Source organism: Melozone crissalis, unplaced genomic scaffold, assembly GCF_028551555.1.
Source record: "Melozone crissalis strain CALT ecotype California unplaced genomic scaffold, PUWL_Pcris_2 ptg000042l_1, whole genome shotgun sequence".
Taxonomy (NCBI): Eukaryota; Metazoa; Chordata; class Aves; order Passeriformes; family Passerellidae; genus Melozone; species Melozone crissalis.
Genome location: NW_026535820.1, coordinates 38,204,294 through 38,227,202, shown reverse-complemented (window position 1 = coordinate 38,227,202; position 22,909 = coordinate 38,204,294).

The window sequence follows — 22,909 nt, the reverse complement described above, 5'->3', positions numbered from 1 at the left end:
TTATGTCATATAACAACTAATTGACTGTATATGAACTTCCATTGATTTGGGATTTTTTACCTATCTAGATGTGATCAGTGCTCTTAAAGACCATTGGAAAGTACTACATGAAGGATTTTGAAAGGCTTATTAAAAGAGTTTGCCCCATAAATTGTGTTTGCCTTATTCTAGGCATAATCAGAAAAAGAACAGCAGACAAAAGCATGTGGTCCTGGTCTTGCCTATAGCACCCATTGTCAATGCAGTCATAGAAAATTAGCACCAAAACCCTATTGCAAGAAAGCAATTGTGAATTTCTGAGTTAGGTCATAACACTGCTCTTCACTTCTGTTCCTCATCAGTAAGTCTGCCTCAGAAAATACTTTAGTTTATAATCTACCTCATACCTGTGTCCATTTGATGGTTCTGTCAGACCAAATACTAGTTTACAAAATTATCTGCCTAAACGTTCCTCTGGCTTCTTCTTTTCCTATTCCTCCTATTCCTCCTTCCTATGAGATATATTTTGCTCTCTTCTGCAAATTTACTTTTTTTTTTCTCCTAGAGGTACTTTTTTCTATAGTATTTTAATCTTATCCCTGGCTTGCTGCCTCTGTTTTCAACCACCTTTTTTTCCCCTCTTTAATTGCATTCAGAGAGTGGAGCGTCTGTTGTGCTGTTCTCTGCCTCACCCACACATCCTTACGTGTTATGAAAAAGTGGGAAAATGCAGCTCCTTTTTGCAGTTTTTAATGTCATGATTTGTTTAGTCAATGTGGAAGCCTCATCCCACAGGATCCGCAAAGAGTCAAAGACCTCCTCTTTACAGCTCAACCCTCATTATCTCCTGACAATATACCCATGAGATATCATGCCTGGTGTCTTACCACAAGATATAAAATACACTCCATGTCTTTCATTGTTAAAAATAGCAGAGACTACCAAGGAAGAATGATTTGCTTTTTAAAAGTCAAATTTTTGGAGCAGATCTCTCTTGCTGAGAGAACAGTCATGGATAAAAAAGATTTTTTTGTTGTCTTCAATACTCACTATAATGACCATATGAGGACATTTTCTTTAATTCATCTACATATAAAAAATACTCAGAAGTTGATGTTCAACTGCTTATTAAGAAGACAGATTATTCCCACTACCTGGATGTATATACTGGTTGGAAAACAACAGTGCCTAGATATGCTATGCCAAGTGAAGATTTAATAACAGCTTTTTTTCACTACAATGCATTGTTCATTAAGATCCCAACTGATCATGTTTTGGAGATGTGCCAAGGGCTATACAGAATGGGAGACATGCAGATAATTCAAAGTTATAACCATGAAAACCCCTCATAATCTGTTTTTTCAGTTATACATATGCTTTACTTTTTGATCTTATAATTCAGGTGACTAACTAGAGCCTTGCATGTCCATTCCTGTTGGGGCAAAGAATTGAACTCATCATTGAACTCCAGTTTTATTCCTGAAATACTGCATTCTTCATTAGAGGCCACCTTGAGGACATGTCTCTGATGGGCCTTGGGGGATGCTAAGGCTTTTCACAAACTGCAGCTGCAGCCACCATTTCCACGGCTTGGAGGTGCTGGAGCTTCATTAATAGGAGGTGGTTCAAACAATCAGCTGGATCTGGGAGATCCCTAAAGATTCAGGTATACCCTTGTCACTGTTACCCAACCCCCTGAATCAATGCAAAGCAGTTCTTGCTGGGAAACAGTCTGGCCTGTTTAGATCCTCAGTGTCAGGTGAGTTCATGTTGTGTGGTAAACCCAAGCCAGAGCCAGGGTTTCAGCTCTGCCTTCACTCATAGATTTTTAATCTTCTGAGTCAGGACTTGGAATCCTTCAGGGGCCACAGGAGCCCAAACTCAGCAGGACAGAATTAGTCACAGTTTTTGGCAGTCTGTACCAGGTCAAAGGGCAAGCAGGGCAGCTCCACTGTAGAGGCTCTGTTGGGATCCATGGTGGTCTGGACATGGAGTGTATACTCACACACAGGACACCCTCTCCCAGAGTTTTAGCAGCGTGCTGCAGGTGATGGTCCCCACAGGAGGCAGGGATGCACCTCAGGCAATGACAACAAAGCTTAAGGCAGGAGTCTGTCTCAACCTGAACTGAAAAGAACACCATGGACCCCAAGAGGACCATATTAATGCCATCAGAGCCAAGGACAAACAAATCTGGACAGTTTAGAAGCTGCCTCAAAGCTGTTTGGCATACATCAGAAGATCACACTGCATGAAGGCCTGGGGGGGAGCAGGATGAAGAGGTAGAGGGATAACTTTCTCCCTTTCCCCATCTTTCCCTCCATTTCTCTGTTCTCACAATACCCCAGCAGCTTCTGCACCATCACCAGCAGGGAGCTAAGTAAGCGGAGATCAGCCCAGGACCCATCAGGGCACCACTCCAGGTGGTGCTCAGGGGCAGCCAGCTCTGGACACTCGCCTGACCAGGTTTCAGCAACATTTGGATGACTTACCTGATGACTTCAAAACTGTGCTCTGAGACCAGGAAGAAAAGAATTAGAGGCTGTTCTCTTGGGATTCATAAAATTAGAGGGTTTTGAGAAAGTGGTTAAAAAGGCAGGCCTCAGACAGCAGATTTGTGAACATTGCTAATACAGCGAAAAGTTTTCTAAGCAGTAGAGCAGACGTGAGAAATAGAACAATAAGCTTCTGTGATCTGACCTTTTAGATTTCAACAAGGTTATTTAATGTATATCTTTAGAAGGTTAATATCAATGAATCTCTGTGCTTTGTCTCTCATAAACGAGCCATTGTGTTAGAAAATAAGTCCGTATTGTGTTAACTACCATTACATGTGTTTCATATGATTGGATAGAATTATTGTCAATATGTTTTGCTCTATGTGTGATTGGCTGAAACTTAGGCTGAGATGGCTTTATGCTACCCTGTAATGTGATGCCTCCTTGGCATTCCATTTGAATTAGAGAGCTGTGAACATGCTGTCTCCATTGTCCCAACAATGTACTGAGACTGACGTGTGAAATAAACAGCTCACGACACTGATTCAGATTGTTCCGTCTCCGTTCGTGATTGTATATAGTTGCCACAGCATGTTCCACTATGTTACAAGGCACACAAGGCTTTTTTGGAGCTTGTCTGCAGCTATTTCCAGAAACAGAAATGAGTGGGCCAATAAGTCAAGACATTCAGCCATGAGTAACACGTGGAAATTATTTCAGTATCTTTCCTTCTCCCAAATGAAAAAAATAAATGCTTATTTTCACAGACTTTCAATTTTACAAACTATTAATTGTGCATTTTCTGTGCACTAATAATGGCCATTCATGTAGCTGAACTCATGATGGATAGCCAAACTAATGCAAAGTGAATCCATATCTTGAGAACTAGGAAGATTGCTTCTGTACACATTATTGCGGAAAGCTTACATTTTGACATTTGGAGGCTAATTAATCAATATTTGCTTATTGTTAAATAAGCAAAATTGGCTTTCTCTTTTTCTCAGAAAAAAAATTAAACATCCACAGTTACTTGGCAACTTCCGAATATAATTTCAGCTTTTATCTCTAATTCACCGTCAAACAAACTACATTTAGCAGGAAAATAAGTAATTTATAAATATATTTTACTGTTATTCTCTTCTAGATAACAGTGTATTTTGGTAGTGCGTCATGGACACTCATTCACTAACAGGAGCCATTTTGTGGAATTTATTCTGCCAATATTGCATACAAAACACAATAGAAAAGTCTTCGTTTTCTCCAATGTTCTTTGTTATACTGTACCTAAAGTGAGAGTTATTTTTAAAGTTACACAGGAACTTGATTTTGAAGAACACTCTCATGAAATTATTAAAGAGAATTTTAAGACTGATATATGTATCTAATCTAAACAGCCTAGGGTTTAAATTGTAAATTCAGAATAGTCTTAGCACTTTCTCAGTAAGGTATAGGTTGAAATATATTCGTATAAAAGAGCTGTTGAATAATTCCGAGAAATGAAAATATTTGAGGAAGAAGTAATCATTTGCTTACAATTAATGAACAGTAGAAATCCCTGTATTTATGAATAGATTTGTTTGCTGCAAGTAATTCTCCTGCATTTAATCAAAAGATATATATCTATTTTCAGAATAGTTCAGGTGACAGCATAAAAAGACAGGACACTATTTCTAGGGCTTTTAAGAAAAAATATAGAGGATTTTCCATTCAAAATAAGAAGGGATTGCATACATTTCCATGTAATCACCATTCATGTCTAATATGACAGGAAGTTGTTTTAGGTCTCTTCTTATGCAGCATGAAGGAAGCAATAAGTTCTGTTTTATAGAAAAGAAAAAGTAAATCCAGCAATCAGGATGCAGCAGTAAGCTTCTTGCTGCAGTGGCCTTTAGCTGTTATAAATCGCTCAGTGTGTTTTAAATCCATGGACTTCTAAGGGGACAAAATGAAACGTTGTCATTCCTTTTTCCTGGCTGGTTTTATTTCCTTTGAGGCCTGTTAAGAGTCCTATGATCTTGATTCTCTTACACAGAGGGTTTCAAATTTATCAATAACCATCTGTTGCTGTCATTCTGTTTCATGGCCCACATCTAGAATCTCCAATGCTAGTCTCAGTGTTTGCTGACATTTTTTTCATTTTCAGTTCTCACTGGGGCTGTCATATTCAAAGATAAGGGAGAAAGCAATGTCTTTGATGTTTTCAAAGGCTATAAAGATATTTCTCCCCCCCAGTATTATGAGTTTCATTTGAACACCTTCACTTGAACATTTCACCTGGAAAGAAATCTGAATTTTATAGATTTATCTAAACAGTGATCCATTTGAACTAAAGAGGTTAAAAAACTTCTATTAAATATAGTTTTTTCATGTTTTTTGAAATTGTTAATTCCTTTATACTGTGAACAGAGTTTACACATAAATAATAAACAACCTTTGACTATCATAAATGCAATCCACCTTTGAATTCAGGTCTCTCTTTCCAGGCCACAGTGTATGCATATCTATTATCTCCCCATCAACATAACTCTGAGAAAGGTGGGAATTCAGTGGGCTTGCTGCCAGGTTACAGTGACTGAAAGATCCTTCAAAAGAACAAGAAGTATTACAGACTCAGTTCACATAAGTGTCCCAAGGCTATGTTAGATTTCTCTCCAATGTATCTTTCATGTACCTCATCTTCCTTCATCCTCATTGGGATTCAGCATTGCATCACATTTTCTGTGCATAAAACTACACTGCCTTCATGTTATGATGGCATAGGTTACCAAGAATAATTTATTATACACCTTTTACTATGCATCCCTTTCCAAGACCACCACAAACTGCTTTTACAGACATTTCCCCCAATTTAACAGAGGCTGGTACAGCTATAGCCCCTGCACAGACTTCTTACAGATTTCTAAAACAAATCATTCTTTCCCCACCACCAAATGTACTGGTCTCTGCAAAATAGTAACTTATACTTAAGTTCCTATTTAACTTTTCTGTTTTTCTCTGTGCTTATGCAGCTTCTCCTAATTGTGGGGTCACTCTCTGATCAAAGTTGACCCAATCTTGGTTTATCTGGTTGAAAAGACAAACAGCAAAGGACAAACCATAATATTAGCAGATTCTGCATTGGTCCAAGGGTGCATCATTACTAGTGACAGATCTGTCAACTGCAAGAGCTGAACAAACATGGTCTGAAGCAGAAGTGAACGCAATGGTCTCATTTTGTCAATTTAGTCAATGAACACAGTGCAGAGGTGAACATTTATACAGCCCTAAGATATGTCAAGCTGAGCCCAGCCAGCAGGGAATCACCCAGATGGCCACAGAAAAGATACTAGATGCTTTAAAATTTGATTTGCTATGTTTACTCAAACCACAGTCTTGGGTCTTGCTTATGTCTCCAGGAAATGTTATTGTCTCCTTAACGAATGACATCACAAAGTATGCACACCTCACCTTACCTTACCTGACCTGACCTGGTGATCATTAAACTGAGTGACTGATGCTGTTCCTGGTCTGCCTGGGTAAAACTGATAGCACTGCATGGATTTTCCACAGTAAAAGGATTTCCTTGATATCCTAACAAACCATGAATCATGGTTGTAGGAATAATAAGTCCTTGAAGGCACCAAAATAGCTTCCAGTTTACTTGTTACAAAATGCCAACTTTTGAAACAGTCACAGATTAAGAAATGATAAATCATTTAGTCTAGGATGGCTGTTCTGGATCTACATTACCTTTGAGTACTATTTTCAAATCCAAATAGATGGATTTCTTTGGAGGATTCATACTGATCTTTTCTGAACTTTTCCATCATTGGATGAGTTTGTGAGTCTCAGAGCAGACCTGATGGCTTAAGTCCTCAGTGAAAGTTCCCATCATAGGACTTGAGCAAAACTCATGCTAAAACTACATTCCCCAGCTATGTTCACTTTCATATCTCTTCGGTCTAATTCATGTGGTCTTTTATCAATTTATCTGAATGCATTCAAAGAAATCCATTAAAGTGAGGTTACCTCCATCTTTGAAAAAGGAAAAGGTCCATTCTGGTCCTGTAACAGAAAGTTTGACCAAATGTGACAAAGCCAGTAAAAAATTCAGAAATTATTTATACCCAAAATTACTTATGTTGGGCACTGTGGATAGCTTTGAAAAATTAACTGTAGCATAAGAAATATTAATTAAGGTCGAAAGAAGCTGAAGTCCATGAAGATGTTTTGTGACAGTTCCACAAAATTAATTACAACAGATTAAAAATCTATCTAGAAAGTAATTCCCAGCTTTTGATTAGGACTCTAATTCCAGCTACTACTTCCATTTTTGTACTGCAGAAATGTCAGTAATGTGGACTTCTAGCTACAGACCCATGTCAGGATGTTTCTTTCTATCTGTGCTGGTGGTATTTTTGGAGTTACACCTCTGGAATAAAACTTGGGCACTTAGTTGCCACAGAATAGTGTCAGGCACCATCTGGTACCTGACTGTCAGCTTCTCTTCCTGGCCTTTTTTAAATCTAATTTATCCCACCAATTATTGCTATTCAGATTCTCCATGAGCTTTGCTTCTGATACCCCTATGCTGATCCCAGTCCTTATCAGACTGAACTTCAGTGCCGCTCTACTTATTAATTTCATCTTCCCTGTGTCTTCCCTGGCCAAGTCAAACTGGTTTTCTCTCAAGCTATCCAAGCCTAGCATGGCCTCTCTTAGAAAATCCAGATGTCTTTCTCGATTCTTCTGTCTCTTTGTATATTATCTTGAGCAGTCAAGAGCAAATCTAAACAGCAACTTACTTAGGAAGTTCTGCCCTGATCTTTCTGCCTTGAACAGTTCATACCCAGTTAATTTATGGATATATCAGAACAGTTCTGTGTAGGATTCATGCAAGATTAGACAATTCTCAGAGAAGATGGATTACTTTTTTTCATCTGAAAAAATTTAACAAGCACATAACATTTATTTACGATTTAATGTTTGGACAGGAGCAATAAAGTTCAGAACCCTACTACACTGGAAAGTTTTAGTTCCTCCCTCTAAGTGAATTTTTTAGTGAAAGCTTGCATATGTTGTTCTTACCATGACCTAAGTAATACATTTTTTTCCCGACTCTATTCTCAGAACTATAGGAGTAATTAGAGGAAATTTAGCAAAAAATATCACCACGTGGCAGACACCCTCTATGGAATATTACAACCCAAATATCTCAAGTCTGGGGTCATAAGCATGAAGAACTGAGAATTAGCAGCCCTCCTAGCAGAAGTGTCAGCCAAAGTAAAGATCTGAAAACACTATCTGTTCAGTTTCTAGGAATTACTATTGCAATCTTTTTCACACTTACAGTTCACAAGTTAATTGTGTGAATGGAGATTCAAGTCTATTTTGAAATAATTTATTTTAAATAACTGCCTTCTGTTTTGTCAATTTTGAAAGCAGCTTTCAGTTTAGTTAGTAGTGAAAGGTATTGGATTTATTTACAGTTCAACAACATTTAAATCAAATTATGTCAAAAGTTTGGATTCAATCACTTGGTTTCAGTAACATGATTTAGAATAAAAATCAAAGAACATGCTTGGGGTAAAGTGAATAATCTCAAACCAATCTAAAAGCAATCTGATTAAGCTGAAACTATCTAAGGATTAGTGATTGGTATGTACATAGGAATATTAGAGATAGGAATTACTTTTACCACATTTATATTTAAATTCTATTAGTGGATTTTTTAATCAACTAGCTGTTACTGAAAAGGCTAAAAGAAAATAAACACATTAGGTTCATCACTTGCTTACTCATTTCTTGCTGTGGATGTCTTATTATAGGTTCAAATACTCTAAGAAATATTAACCTCTGAAAAACACAAAGATAATTTAATACTTCAGCATATATCAAACTCAACACTGCAAATAGAATGTTGTTTACAGTTTAATTCCCATTCCACACAGATAAAACATACAGAAGTTACACATGGAGACATGGATACAACTTGCATACAAATATGGAAAAGTGAGTTATATTAGCATGTGGCTGAAACACTAAGATCTAGATTCTTCTTGTGATAGTGTGCATGTCTTGGGTCATTTTGGGGGAAAAGATGCATTAACATAAAACAGTTTAAACACAGAAGCTGAACTAAATGCAGTATTTTAAATCCACTGAGTTGCTAGTAGGGGTTCTTTAAATGCAGTATAAGTAGCACTGATCCAAAGTAAGATAATTTTGCACATGTGGTCCAAACACACTGCAGTATAATGCTGTACCTTCAGAATAAATGCTAGTGCAAGCTAGAGTTCCTGAGATGGCTAGAAACTGGTATAAGGTACAAGAGAGAAAAACTGCTATCTTTGTGACAAGATTCAAAGAATCTATTCCCTTTTGAAGGAGAGAAGAGCGATAGACTGAGGGGAAAAGGTGAAGCAATACAATCCTACAAATCACAAAGCTTTCGTCTCCTTTTAACTGTCATATGGACTCTGTATTTACTTAGACCAGGCTATTAAATTTCATTTTATAACTAACAATCCTAATGAAAGCAAAATAATGCATGGCAAAACTGAAAACCTCAAACAAACCAAGACAAGATTACCAAGAAATAAGTGCAAATAACTTTTGAGAAAAATCCTCGATTTGAAAATAATCCTGTCTCAAGGACATCAGGTAGAACTCAGAGTGTGTATTGAACATAGGCAGCAAGGTTTTAGGAGCAGAGGACAGGTTGGGGAGGTCTGCAGTGTGGCATCCATGGGAAAATAGTCAGGACTGTGTGTGCCACAGGGCTTTTCTACTATCACAGTCCAAGTGCAGGAAGGTCTGGGGCCATCAGTTCCTGCCATATGTCTGTGTCCAGTGCCCTGGCTGTTCCATAGGTCCCTGTGCCCATTTTCCAAAAGGTTGGGAGTTTATGCCTCTTGCCTGGGGCTCCCACCACCCAGAGCTCAGTCTGCAGCCCACAGTACACCTGCACGCTGAGATATTTTCCTCAACACTTTTACATTAAGCAACAGAGACCAGTGCGGAAATTTTAAAGAAAGCTGAGGCTATGCCTGCTCCAGAACCAGAAGCACTATAGCTATTTCAGCAGAGCTTTACACCTCAGCAGGGAACCTATATTGGAGCAGAGATCCGGGCAGAGGCACTGATGTAGAAACCACAACACTACTCTCTGCACTGCTGCACGGACTTGCAAGCTCCTGTGGTTACTTGCTGAGTTATTTCCACACAGTCACTCTCTTTTTTGCAGCATAAGCAGATCTGAGAATGCCCCTGGTGAGCAACAGACCAGTGATGCACCCCAACTTTTTCAACAGTACAAAGTGTAACCTCTCCACTATCAACAGGAGATGGAAGTATTCACAGGTGCTGTACTGAGCAAAATGTAGACCTGGATTACACAGTAAATCATCTTGTACAGAAGAATTGTCTTGTATGTTTTGGAGAGCAGTAAAACCTAAAAGTCACACAAACCCATTTCTATCCAGCAGTGAATCAAATGTCTCACCTAAGCACATTTGAGTGCTGCGCTGTAAGGAAATAGCCTAGACTTCATATCTTAGAGTTCAAATCCAGTGTGATTAACTGACTTGATTTTTCTTTTTCAATATGGCAGAGTGATATATCTAGATAATATATGCCACCACAAACTGGGTTATAGACAGAAAACATTAAACAAGAATGTATTTTGTTTTGCTTTCATAAAAAAATTCCCTAGTGTCTTGCTGGAGATATGACATTTTATACAAAACAAACAGCTATGATTAAGGAACAAATGGTTTCTGCTTAATTCAGTTTTAAGGCTCATCAATCTTTTTTTCCCCATTAGATGAGTTTTTCTCAGCTGAAATTTGCAAGAATAATCAACAGGCACTGTAAAAAATGTTTTTTTTTTTCTTTCTGTGGGGTTATTGCTATTTATAATTGTGCATATAATAGACAAGTATGACTCTAACATCAGAAACATTAGGGAAGCTCCATCTTCCTTCATTTTTAGAAAACTGTCTGGTCTCTGCACAGTCAATGTATGGTAATATGAAATGTAGGCAAAAGTGATAAAACATCCCTGAATCCCAAAGTAAAATCTGGAAATTTATCCAGTGTGATTTGAACTGAGAATGGGCCTTGAGCTTAGCTCCACAACCTAGACACTAAGCAGAACTTCCCACCATTTCAGTTCCATGTGCACTAACTCTTGACTTGCACCTTGATTTGAAAAGATATCAGCTCTAGGCACCAAGTCTATGATGTCTGCCCAATAGTGAAGATACTCAGTTTTAATATTTCTATTGTATTTGTGTTTTACCTGTCCCCTTTCCCCATCCCTTCCCATTACCACAGTATCTTGCTCTCAGTTTTTTGCACCAAACAGTAGATTGAAAACATATCACATTCCTAGAAATACTGCATCAGTTACTGTCAATTCCTAGCTACTCCCATGGGTTATATTAATTTTCACTCACTTCTAGACTAAGAAACAAACCACGCTAGTATGAAAAATCTGCTCTTATGATGGACGGCAATTTTTTTTTCTGAAAAGATCTGGATATTTCTAGAGATCAGTGTTTGAGACAGGATCATGTGATAGTGACTGATAACTAATTCAGTGACCTTCAATTACATAAAACACTTAAAATTTTAGGTATGTAGAGTGGAAGAAAGCATAACACCATAATGTTCATTTTGTATTCAGCAATGAATATTGTTGGAATCCATAGCTGAGCTCAGTTTAAATCTTTAGTTAAGCAATTTTTATTTATCTACAAGTGACTACTCTAGAAATAGAATTCAAATAGTAACTATGATACTATAAACTCTCCTGATCAATAGGAACAAAGTAAATGACAGGACTAAATCTTGAGCGAGTTACAGCAACCAGTGGGAAAGAGCAAGCTGCATTACCCAGGCACAAAATGATCATACGAAAGTTATGTATTTTGGTAGCTTTCCAATTGAAATAATGAATCACCAGAAAAGCACACTGGGAAAAAATTCTATAAAAAGTAAACTAGCATCTAGAAAACAGATCTCATAAACAAACAACAAACAAACAAACAAACAAAGTCCCTCAAACAAACAAGAAACCCCCACAAAATAAATCCCCAAAATAATCAACCTATTTTTTTTCTATTTATGAATCTAATTTACCCATTACAAGTCATAATAAATTACTAAAAAAAAAAATCTTTCTAGATCTATTTCATAGAGATTTGTTAATGTTTCAGAACAAAATCTAGCTAAACTCTTACCTCTTTTGTTATATTCTCCTCATTTTCTATGCATTGTCTCATCAGGAACATCAGGTCTTTACAAGGATAATTTCTAAGTAGAGCACTTCCAGTATGTTGCTGAAACACACATAGCAAACTCCTTTAGAGAATTATATGTTATTAGAGACAGAAGAAAACTGTGGCTCAAAGTAAATTCAAAGCGATGGGTCTGTCTGCTTCAAAGTCTCCCTGTAACAATCTCCAACACTCTGCTAGTTCTCTATTATTCTAGGAGGAAGAGTCTAATCATCAGCCCCATAAATCAGCATAGTAGTAATGGAGACAATGGGATTCTGCTGATTTATATTGAGGCAGAGTCAGGCCCAAAGCTTCTATCGTGCTCTATTCTGAATCAATAGACAGAAAAACTTAAAGGAGCAGAAAAATACTTTACAATGTAATTTAGCATAAAGAAAAGGACACAATTTTGAGAAGCGTTGTGTTGACTGTGTTAGCTTTCCTAATATTGGAAACAGTATATAGGTTTGATACTTGTCTGGGGAAAAAGGAATTTAAAATATCAGTCTCCCACTTAGCACATAATTCACACACCTCTTATTCATAGTACATAAGTCAAAGAAATTTGAGTTGCCTAATCACATGCTGGTGTTACAGGACACAGCTGAATTTCCATCCCAGCTATAGCCCCTCATCATCAGTTGCTGTCCCTTGCCCATCACCAAAACTGTGGTCAGAACTGACACTGTAATCTGCAGCAACAGAGGTGGGAATCTAGGTTGGAATTCTCTGTAGTGTAAAGGTCTACCTGTTCACCTCTAAAAATGTCAAAACTGGCATAGCTTTAATATTTACCTTTGCTTGACAGTTCCTGTAGAATCAGAGAGGGTCTAAACAATTATGAAAAATTATTATTGAAACCCATTCTTTGCATTGTGTCTCTTTAAAATATCTGAACTGAAATGCATATTTCTGCATTTTCTATAGTCTGTTACCATCCAGATTATCTCATTCTAGGCAAGATGCTCAGAAGACTCACATTTTGGAGACTCAGAGTTCTGTTTCCAAATTTTGTCACATGAGGAAATATAGACTATCTTCTTGAGAATTCATCTTAAGGAATTATATTCTCCATTATGTTCTCATTGCATGTCAGTTAATCAAAAACACATTAAATTTGCTAATGTTAGTAGTACTGTGTTAGTGAAAGAAGCTGAGAGAAGAACTAGACCATGTGGATAGCTCTATTTTTTACCTGGTTATTAGCACATACAGATAGTCCAGTACAAAAGAACCAGTGTTCTGCCATCCCTCAACGCAGATTTAAAAGTATTTGGAGTGATCTAACCATATATTAGGGAAAGAAGCTTAACTAAGATCAGGATATATTTTCTAGATAACTTCCCAGAGGTATTAAATTGTGGCCGCCTTACTGTACAAACTTTATCTCTTGCCCAGGATGCTAATGTTTCTAACATCAAAAAAATAAAAACTAAACAACCCCCCCCAAAAACAACCCAAACAAAAACTCACGAGCAAGCAAACAAACAAAACCCCCAAAACAAATGAACAAAACAACAAATAAACAAGCTCCAAATAAAAACAAAACAAAAAGAAAAACCAAATCAGTATTTATTTTTTGATTGATCAGTTGTTGAGCTTATTCACATCCAGCATAAATCCAGATAAATTCCCTTGTGTCAGAAGACTTTAAAGCACTTTAAAACTAGAATCTGGTTCATTTTCCATTCTATCATAACCCAGGATAGGAACAGCTCGTTCAGAGCTCTTGCTTGTTCTGAACTCTCATTTTGTCATCTATTCTACTTTTAGAATATTCTTGTCTTTGTCTGCTTTGTTTTTTGGTTTTGTTTTTTTTTCCACACTGGTTCTCCCTGCTTGTAATAGTTCCTTGTTTCTGTACAAGTCTTTTTCCATTTTCTGATACTCATTTACTTGCTGGTTTTCTACCACCAGCTTCATGTATTATTCTTATTAGTAATATTTTTCATTAGCTGCTAGTGAACTTTTATTCTTGAGGCAGAATCTTTAGACTGCAATGAATCTGCTTTTTTGTTGACAGTCTCTTTTAAAGAATCACAGTTCAGGGACTTAATGTTCTTAGAATTTTTTTTAAAATTTTGACTATTGCTATTTTGAAAGACTATTTATGGTCTATTCCTGCCATCTTTTTCTGTCTCAGTTCTGTTTCAAAGTAACAGAATGGCTGAGGCTTTAGGAAAATTTTTTTCACAAATTTTTTCCCATTTAAAGCCAAAATATTAGTCATCAGTACATTTTGGAACAATATTTTCCTTATCATTTGATTTAATTTTATCTGTTATTTATAGATAACACTATAATATGTATGTATTCATCTTGAGAGAAGCCTCTGCATTATTTAACTACAGAGTTTCAGTAAAATATATCTTTAACACTGCCATCTAACATAGCACTGCAGTGTAGTGTGGCATAGTTTACACTCATCTGCCTCCTTTGGATGTCTCTTTATCCATGCAAACACTCTCAAACACATGAACAGAGCTAGTACTGCAGTGGAACTGTTTATTTCACAATGTTTAAAATGAGAACTTTTTCCTGGTTTTAGTACTAGATGGACTTGTATGTGTAAGATACTACCATAATTATCGAGGTTTTTTTCCTAGACATGCATCTCTTACTTATGCTAAATTAAGTTTTTACTAAATAGTAAAAACTTCATCCTTTAGTAAGCCTCAAGATCTCTTCATGTCTCCTGCACAACTAGACTAAGCTTAAGAGGCATATTCTGCAATTTTCCTGTGATTGATTAAAATATTCAATCACTCAAGTTTTGACTGCCTATTTTTTGTGAATGAATTACTTGGTATGTTTTCTTTTTTCCTTTTATGCTATTAAATGCAGTGACAGAGCTGACTGTGTGTCAAGGCAATAAGCATTACCACACCTGAGGTAGTCATATAGTTACAGTGAAAAATATAATTAGATGGTGTCAGCAAAAATCATCAGGTAGGCTAAAATATCTTTCTCTTCCCTTTTCACTATAAATAATAGCAACTGATCATTATAGGGGTAATCCCTTGGTAAGGATGTGTCCTCATTTTCAAGAATTAGCTATCTTTCATACAATGAGATTTGGTTTTGGTTTCAATTTGTTTGAAAATCCATGTTTACAGTACCAATCCCTCTTTCTTAGCAGCCTAAGATGGAAGAGTTTCTCTCTTTAGGTCGTGCTTTGGTGTCATGGTTTAGGAATGGTGCTCCTCAATTCAGTGCTCCCACTGAAAATCTGCAAACCATGCTCTGGTTGCTCTCTCCTCCCTCCCCTACCCATCCCTGTGAGGTGGGATGGAGAGGAGAATTGAAGGTACAGAAAGTAAAGATCATGAGTTAAAATAAGAACAATTTACTGGAAACAGCAATGAGATAAGAAACAAAGAGTAACAGCAACAGGAACAATATCAATAAAAGGGTGTACAAGAAAGATGAATGCCTCACACAAACAAAAACCAAAAACATCACCACACAGGAACCCACAATACACAAGTCACGGCCACACCACCCAGGAAGAGATTCCCTAGCCCTGCCCCTGGCAATGATGTGAGGTGGTGCAGAATAACCTCCATGTCCTAGCCAGGCCTCCCTTCTGGCTACTGCAAAAATTAATGCTGTACTGGCCAGAAGCAGGACTATTGGCTTATTAAAAAATTTGTACTACCGAATGTTTCTTGGCTGTTCTGGGGTCAGAGTAAATCAAGCCTCACTAGTAGGAGAGAACTTATTTCCTTCTTTTTAAACTTTCTGTGATCTGAATATGGCATGCTTATAATTGTGTTTTTGTACATTGGATGCACTTCAGCTGTTCAGATAATAATTTCTAAGGAGCAGGTGTTTTGAGATAAGGAGCCTTATAGTGAAAATGTGGTTACTTGACCACATTCTCCCCTTTCTCTCTGTCCTGTACCTCATTCCCAAGAAAAAACTGTTGAAAAGGAAAGAACAAAAGGATATTCAGATATTTTAGTCTGTGAGCTCACATTATTTAAAATTATGTCTGTTAATAATTTTAAAAATATTTATTTAATTAATAATCATATTAACTTTGCATACAATTAAAAGAATATTCACCCCAAATAATATACTCTCTATTGCTTTTCTAAGAAATCTATGTGTAGTATCCTTTACTAAGATTTGATTTCTATTGGGGTCTGGTATTCGGTCTATGGATTTTGGCATAATCTCATTTCAACTGCTCTCCAGGGTGCTTATGATATTCATGTTGCTGAAGTTATTCCAGAAGGCCAAGATGAAATCTGAATGCAGTTCTCTGTACATCACACACTTCTATGCCACAGAATAGGGATGAGATATCAAGATTTTAAATGCACATTGTGGAATAGATCATATCTCTTTTTTACTATAGGATTCTATCTATAATCTTTATGACAAAAATTCACATTGAATAAATATGAACTCTTTCTCCTTTTGACTAATGCAGAATGCTTCAGCTTATGTATAATTTACAACTTATGGTTTGTCCGTTACTCTTCAGTGGAAAATTCAATAAGAACCTATTTAAAAGGAATCGATGTAGTATCACAAAGATGAAACAAAAATGTACCTTCAGAGACAATAGTATTTTATAAACTTTTATTTTTGTGATTTATAGTTAAGGCAAGTAGTAGAAATATTAAAGCTTATTTTTTGCTAATGAAAGATTAAGTTACTTGGAGAAAAATTACTTCATTAGCTCAAAAAGGGACAATGGTGAGCACAAGCAGAAATAATATAAGATAATAGAAAAGATTTTGAAAAAGTAAAAGGGAAGCTATCTGGGAAAGAGGAAAAAAAGAATTATTAGTTAAAAAGAGCAATTGCAAAAATTATTCCAATACCGTTCCTATAAAAGCCATCAGAGTAGTATCAGTAATATGCACATTTTATGAAGCAGGTGCTACTGAAATGATACTATAAATTGAAAAGAAAGAGTCAAATCATTTGCCAAGTGATTAAAGTGTTGCAATTTATTATACTTTTAATGTAATATTTTTGTGGGATATGAATAAGTTTTACAACATGTAATATAGCAATTTCATTCCTTGCGATCAATACCAACTTAGCCGTAATAGCCTTTTCTAAGATTTATTATCATATTTTGCATCTCATACATAGATAAAGGTAGTTATGAAAAGAATAATGGAATTGACTTGTTTTAAAAAAATTTAAGGGCTTCTAGTGTGGAAGGAATACTTCTTTTCAGGTACAAGATGCTTTACATTCCCGCATAAGGTCTACCTTTAGTGATTCTTCTCTCATTCCACATAAAAGTAAAACTTTATCATTGTATTTATTTATATCCTGAAGTCTGATTTGCAACATTTTGTGACCATAGTACCATAAATACATATAGCTACATAGATATATAGAGAGAGGTATAGGTATGATGTAGATAAAACAAAATGGGAAGAAAAAAAAAAAGAAAAAAAAAAGAAGAGAAGAGAAGAGAAGAGAAGAGAAGAGAAGAGAAGAGAAGAGAAGAGAAGAGAAGAGAAGAGAAGAGAAGAGAAGAGAAGAGAAGAGGAAAAAAAAAAAGAGTTAAAGTGAGAAAACCCTGTCACATTAACTTCCATTCTAGATCCAGATTTGTTCTAGTAGTCTGTATTTTGATTCCATGTTATCTTTTACATTCACTGTAAACAGTATCATTGAAAATGGAGTCAGTATAATTTCAAGATGTTGAATATCTCACACAATTAAAATATAATGTGTGATTTGACTTCCACCTTCACTTCTTGTGATTCATATTATACTCTGCAGAGAGATTTGTTGATTGATATCAGCCAATTTAATCAGAAATTGAGGGTCATCTCATAATAATCAGTCCCAGAAAATAAATAAACCTTCAGAAAAAAGGCTGGTAGAGCAAGATCATGGTGAAATGCTTTTATTTTTTTTTTTTTTTTTTTTTTTTTTTTTTGGTAAGTTTTAAAATCCACACATGCTTTTATTAAAGAATCCAGCTACTATACATGTCATACTGAAGTTCTACAGTTCCACATTATCTATATATCCTTTATGGTTTCCAGAAAAAACAACTCTGAGAAATTATGTTGATTCTTATGTCATGACAGCTCTTTCAATAAAGTTCAAAAAGGAACTTTCTTAAACATGATCAACATAATGATGCTTTACATCTATTTTGAATTTATAGCACTTTTCCCTCTCTAATTAAAACATTTTATCCGTGCAAATGTAAAAGACACAAAATACACTTTCATTGTCAAATCTGTTCAGGTTGACTGCCTGTTCTCCAAGTGAACTTGTAAAGTGCCACTAGGGTTTGGGTTTTTTACTTAGGTAAAAGCAAATATCTTAAAAAAAATTGAAGTTTTAGAGTCTCCCAACTTCTAGTAAGAGGCTAAGGTGTCATTTTGAATATGCATATGCTATCCCATGCTACTTGAAAATATACTCAGAAGTAAATTTGCCTTGAGACTGTGAAAGGCATTAACAGCCCCAAACACGCACGCCTAATTTAGGAGGCTAGTCTCCACTCCCAGTGTAGACAGTGCAGACAGATAAGTCCTTCAGGCATCATTTGGAGTACAAACTCAAGAAAGTATTCACTGCATTCAATCCAGCTATCTATATTAGCCAGCTCATTGCTTAGACTCTGTCTCAAGTCATTCAAAAGGAGCAAGCACGTGGACAGGGTACGTGAAACAGCCCCACATTAAGTTGCTGCTTGCAATCTCTCTCTGGCATATTATGAAGAATGACATACTATGAATGAGGCATAAGCTTCTGCAGAAGAATAATCTTTCCCCATTTTGTTAACTTCTTAGTAATTTTCAATTAGTTAATTTTAGTTAAGATTTGTTTGGGCTTTTTTTTCTTCTCAGCAGCCTGGACGTAGACATATTCCACCTATGCATCACAACCTTGCCATACTATCCTTTTGTACTGGAAACATATCTATTTTAGAAAAGTTATTTTGTTTTTGAAAATAAACTGTGCTGTCACACTATAGAGGGACTGAGTACTCAATTGATCATCCCTCAATATGCACTTTGAAACTGAGCACATAAAGTCAGATTTTAGAAATAGGAGATTGAGTAGTGAATAGTACAATGCTCTTTCAGTGTGCTGCCTTCTTGTATGAGATATTTTAAGGATATTAAGGCTTACTCCCAAAATAAAAGATAAAAAATACTAATTAGCTGAACAATACTAGACCTATTAATAGACTTCTTTTTGTATGAAAGCATCAGTATTCTGGCAAAAGCAACTCAAAAACTGTCCTAGGAATAATATACAGAAAATAACACTTGGCTGTTATTCGTCAAAACAAAATTCAAAGTGCTTCATAGGAAAGGGAAGTCTCAAGTGTCATTACTCATATAGAGCGCAGAAATTGAGGTATACAGACATAAGGTGACAGCTTACAAGAAAAAAATGTAAATGATGCTGCAAATGCAATCTCAAATCCCTATACAATGAACTAATGTCTACCTCTTTCCTTGATTTATATTGCCTTCTTGGTAACAAACATATGCATAAAGCATGTATATAAACCTTAGACTATGTTCCCCCTTTGCCCCTGCTTGTCTTCCCTAACTTTATTAGTGTAGCTTACAGGATAAATCAGCAGAGCAGCTTGAGACCTCCAAGAGGTTTTTTTAGAACCTAACTGAGTCACAGCACCTGAAAAGAGAAGAAGCAAGGAAGAAAGAAAGAAGAAGAGAAGCAGGGAGACAGATAATGAAAAAGAAATAAATTAAAAAATAAAGATCCAAAAATTCTGATTTTGTTGAGGTTTTCTTCTGTTTCTCATTTTAACACTTTAAACCAACCGCTAGCTAAATATAACCTGATGTTCCTGTTTATGCCTACAGGATATATTTAATGAAATCATTACATATTGTACCTATTTAGGGACTCTAAATGCCTCAGTCCTAGAGAAAATAAATTGAAAATCTATTAAGGAAAATGGACTTTTAAAGCACTGCACACATTGAATTTATCTTTTTTTTTCTATTTAATATTTACACTTTTTCTCGTTAGATTTAAGATCAGAGACACAGTGGTATCTAAGTTACTAACACAGTGGCATGTCACTAGCACATATATATATATATATATATTTATATATAATTTATTCGGTACTTAAACTATCCTAATCATGTTATATTGCTGAGAGGGACACAGACTAAATGACCAGAGGAACATATTTGTATTCAATATAAGTACTTGCAGTCAGAGTGCTTCCACCATCATCATATTTAACAGCCCTAGTGGATAACTTTCTTTGCCAGTTGAGCTGATATCACAAATTTAACTCAAAGATTTACAAACCAGACAATTGAACAGAGATGCACAAATTCACATTTTAACTGAGTGCCTGTTCTGAATTTTGTATATTTGCTTGTAAAAAATGCTATTTGGCATTTGCAAATTGCACAATGTTTCTCTGTAAGTAAGGTTATTCTTACTGTTTAATTAGCTGATTCCTATAATTAAATTGATCATCAGAAATAGTTACTCACATTTCATTCACATTTTTTCTTTTCTGTATGTATTATGAGGGCTAAAAGGGATATTCCCTTCAACAAAGCACCTCAGCATCATAACAGGGATGAAAAGCATTAAATGAATTCCATGTTTATGGAACTGAGAAAAGACTTCACACTGTATATCCTTACTATCTTTTTTGGGAAGAAGCACTGTAATGTCAGGAAAAAACCCCAAAAATATTCTGTGGAGTCTGAAGTTATAGACACTCCAGTAAAATGCACAGAGAAATCTCAAGGTTTTAAAATATAACAATACCAGAAAAAGATTCTTTCAATCTTGACATTGACACCAAAGAAACATTTAAATTTTAATAAATAAATGCATTTTTATATATATATATATATATATATATATATATTAAATTGCCCTTGCAATACTTCCTGAAAGAAAACTAGCTGATGAATTTTGGATTCACAGATCCAGGGGGCCAGTCAAAAATTTCTCCTATGGGAATATGTAGAAGAAAAAATTTCATGTGGTATACTTCCTCTGGGAGAGTTTGGTTGCAGTAAGTTGGAATCTTTTCAGGTAAGAAAGTATGAAATACTAGAAATGACAGGGTAAAAGAGAAAAATTTTAGTCTCCTTAGCCATTTCTCATACACAGTTTTTCCACCAGTCCAATTGCAAACTTTAAAAAAAAAGTTTTCTGTATTTTATGAGATGTTTTCATCTACAATCAAAACAGTTATTTGTTATTTTCTACCTCCGGGGGTAAAAACAGAAAACCAGAAAATGTGCTATTTCCATAGGACCAATTCTTTATTCCAGAGAATTTATTTCATTATATTTCTGCAAATGAAAAAAAATTTTAAGAAAAAATCCCATGCATTAATGACACTATCCATTTAAAGTTTGCTTAAAAAATCTTGAAATCTAGATAAAGTGATGTAATTTTCACACTGAGACTGTGAAACTATTTTGCATAGGGATGAAATCACATAACAGAGTACATCTAGATTTTACCAGGTGACTTCGAATTCTTGTAGGTCACAATAGGATGACAGTAATCTGTGTTTTCCTTACCTACTGCTGTTATATGACTCTCTGACTAAACTTTCCATTTAGAATGATGGCCACATGAGTGTAGGAGGCTAGGAATTGTGAATCCTGTCCTACCATCATTATTCTTATTGCTGAAGAAAAGCTTTTTTTACTCAAAATTAATATCTCCAATAGTTTTCTTTTAAATGCTCACATATCAGCACACTCATGATCTCTGGATTTTACTGTCCGGATAGTATTTTTACAATTCCCTCTTTATAGGTCTCTCCCATAATGCTGCCAATAAATTCTAGCTCATTTGGAATGTAACTGCTTAGGTATTCACCCAGATTAAAAGGACTCATATCTTTTGAACCTAGCTGCATTGCACTGGCTTCCCATTTGACAGCATATTGATTTTTATTTGTTATTAACTGTCTATTATTGTTTATTAGGTAATTTTCCATCATACCCTTCTTGGCTGATAAATAATTGGCTGCCTGTTTATAATGATCCACTTAAGGTGACCAGCTGCTGACGATAGGATATTAGCATTTTATGGATTAAAATGCTAACATTATTGATGGAAATGAAAACTCAAGTTTGTATCAGTTTCAAAAAGCAAAGAGAATAACCTATGGCCAATTTGTGGTGAAGCATTATGCCAGTCTATTGGAGGAAATATTCTGGACCATATATTTCTTAAACATTCAGTAGTTCTATTCCAATAAATACAGAAAACTTGGAAAAATATAATTCTTGTCAAGCACTTCTATTTCCTTTTAGATTTTATCTACTGAGGTTACTGGAGACACGTATTATCTTTTTTTTTTTTTTTCCCTAGCACTATAATGTGCAGGAGTAGAAATCACTGTGACAACCCAACCCTATGAACACAGGTGGCTTTTCGGTTAATTATTACAGTTACAGTGCTATTACTCTGGCATTCTAGATATAATATGACCTGGTATTAACCTTTATATAGAAAACTGTTTGGCCAGGTGTTTTTTATCAGATGTCTGATATAGTGAACAACGGAAGTACTTAGGCACTTTGCTGAAAGGTGAAAGGAAAGCACCTGGTAGAACTTGAGCCTTAACCTTATACAGGAAAGAATAACACATTATAAAACAAAATATGCTAGTGAATGGGTTAGAAAACTGTGCTAGAATTCTTCTCACTGGCATTAAAGACTTATGTGACTTCCACACCAAGTAAAAATTTCTAGTGTCTTACTACATATTCTGAAAAGGTATGTAGTATAATTGCAGGGAATCAGAATTTATCAATAAATAAGTTGACAATGCTGCTGAAGTTGGACAGACTCTTATCTCTCAATATTTTTTGGATAGCTGTGCTCACTGTTTAAATCTTTGCTTGGATTTTCAGAGGTTTATCTTGTAATAATTAAATATATTATCATAATTTTACCTTTTATTTGCTGGAGAATGAGAGCCTCTTCCCAGAAAAAAACCTAATATTATGCTTCAATACTAGGTTTTAGAGACAGTGATATCAGAAAAGAATAATTCTATAAGCCTATTTTAATGTCTTACAACATAATTCATGTAAATTTCTCAGAAAGTTTAAGACATATACTCATTAATTAACCTCCACTATACAAAGAGAATATGAAGAGACTGGGGAGGAATAAGCACAGGTACCAGTACCT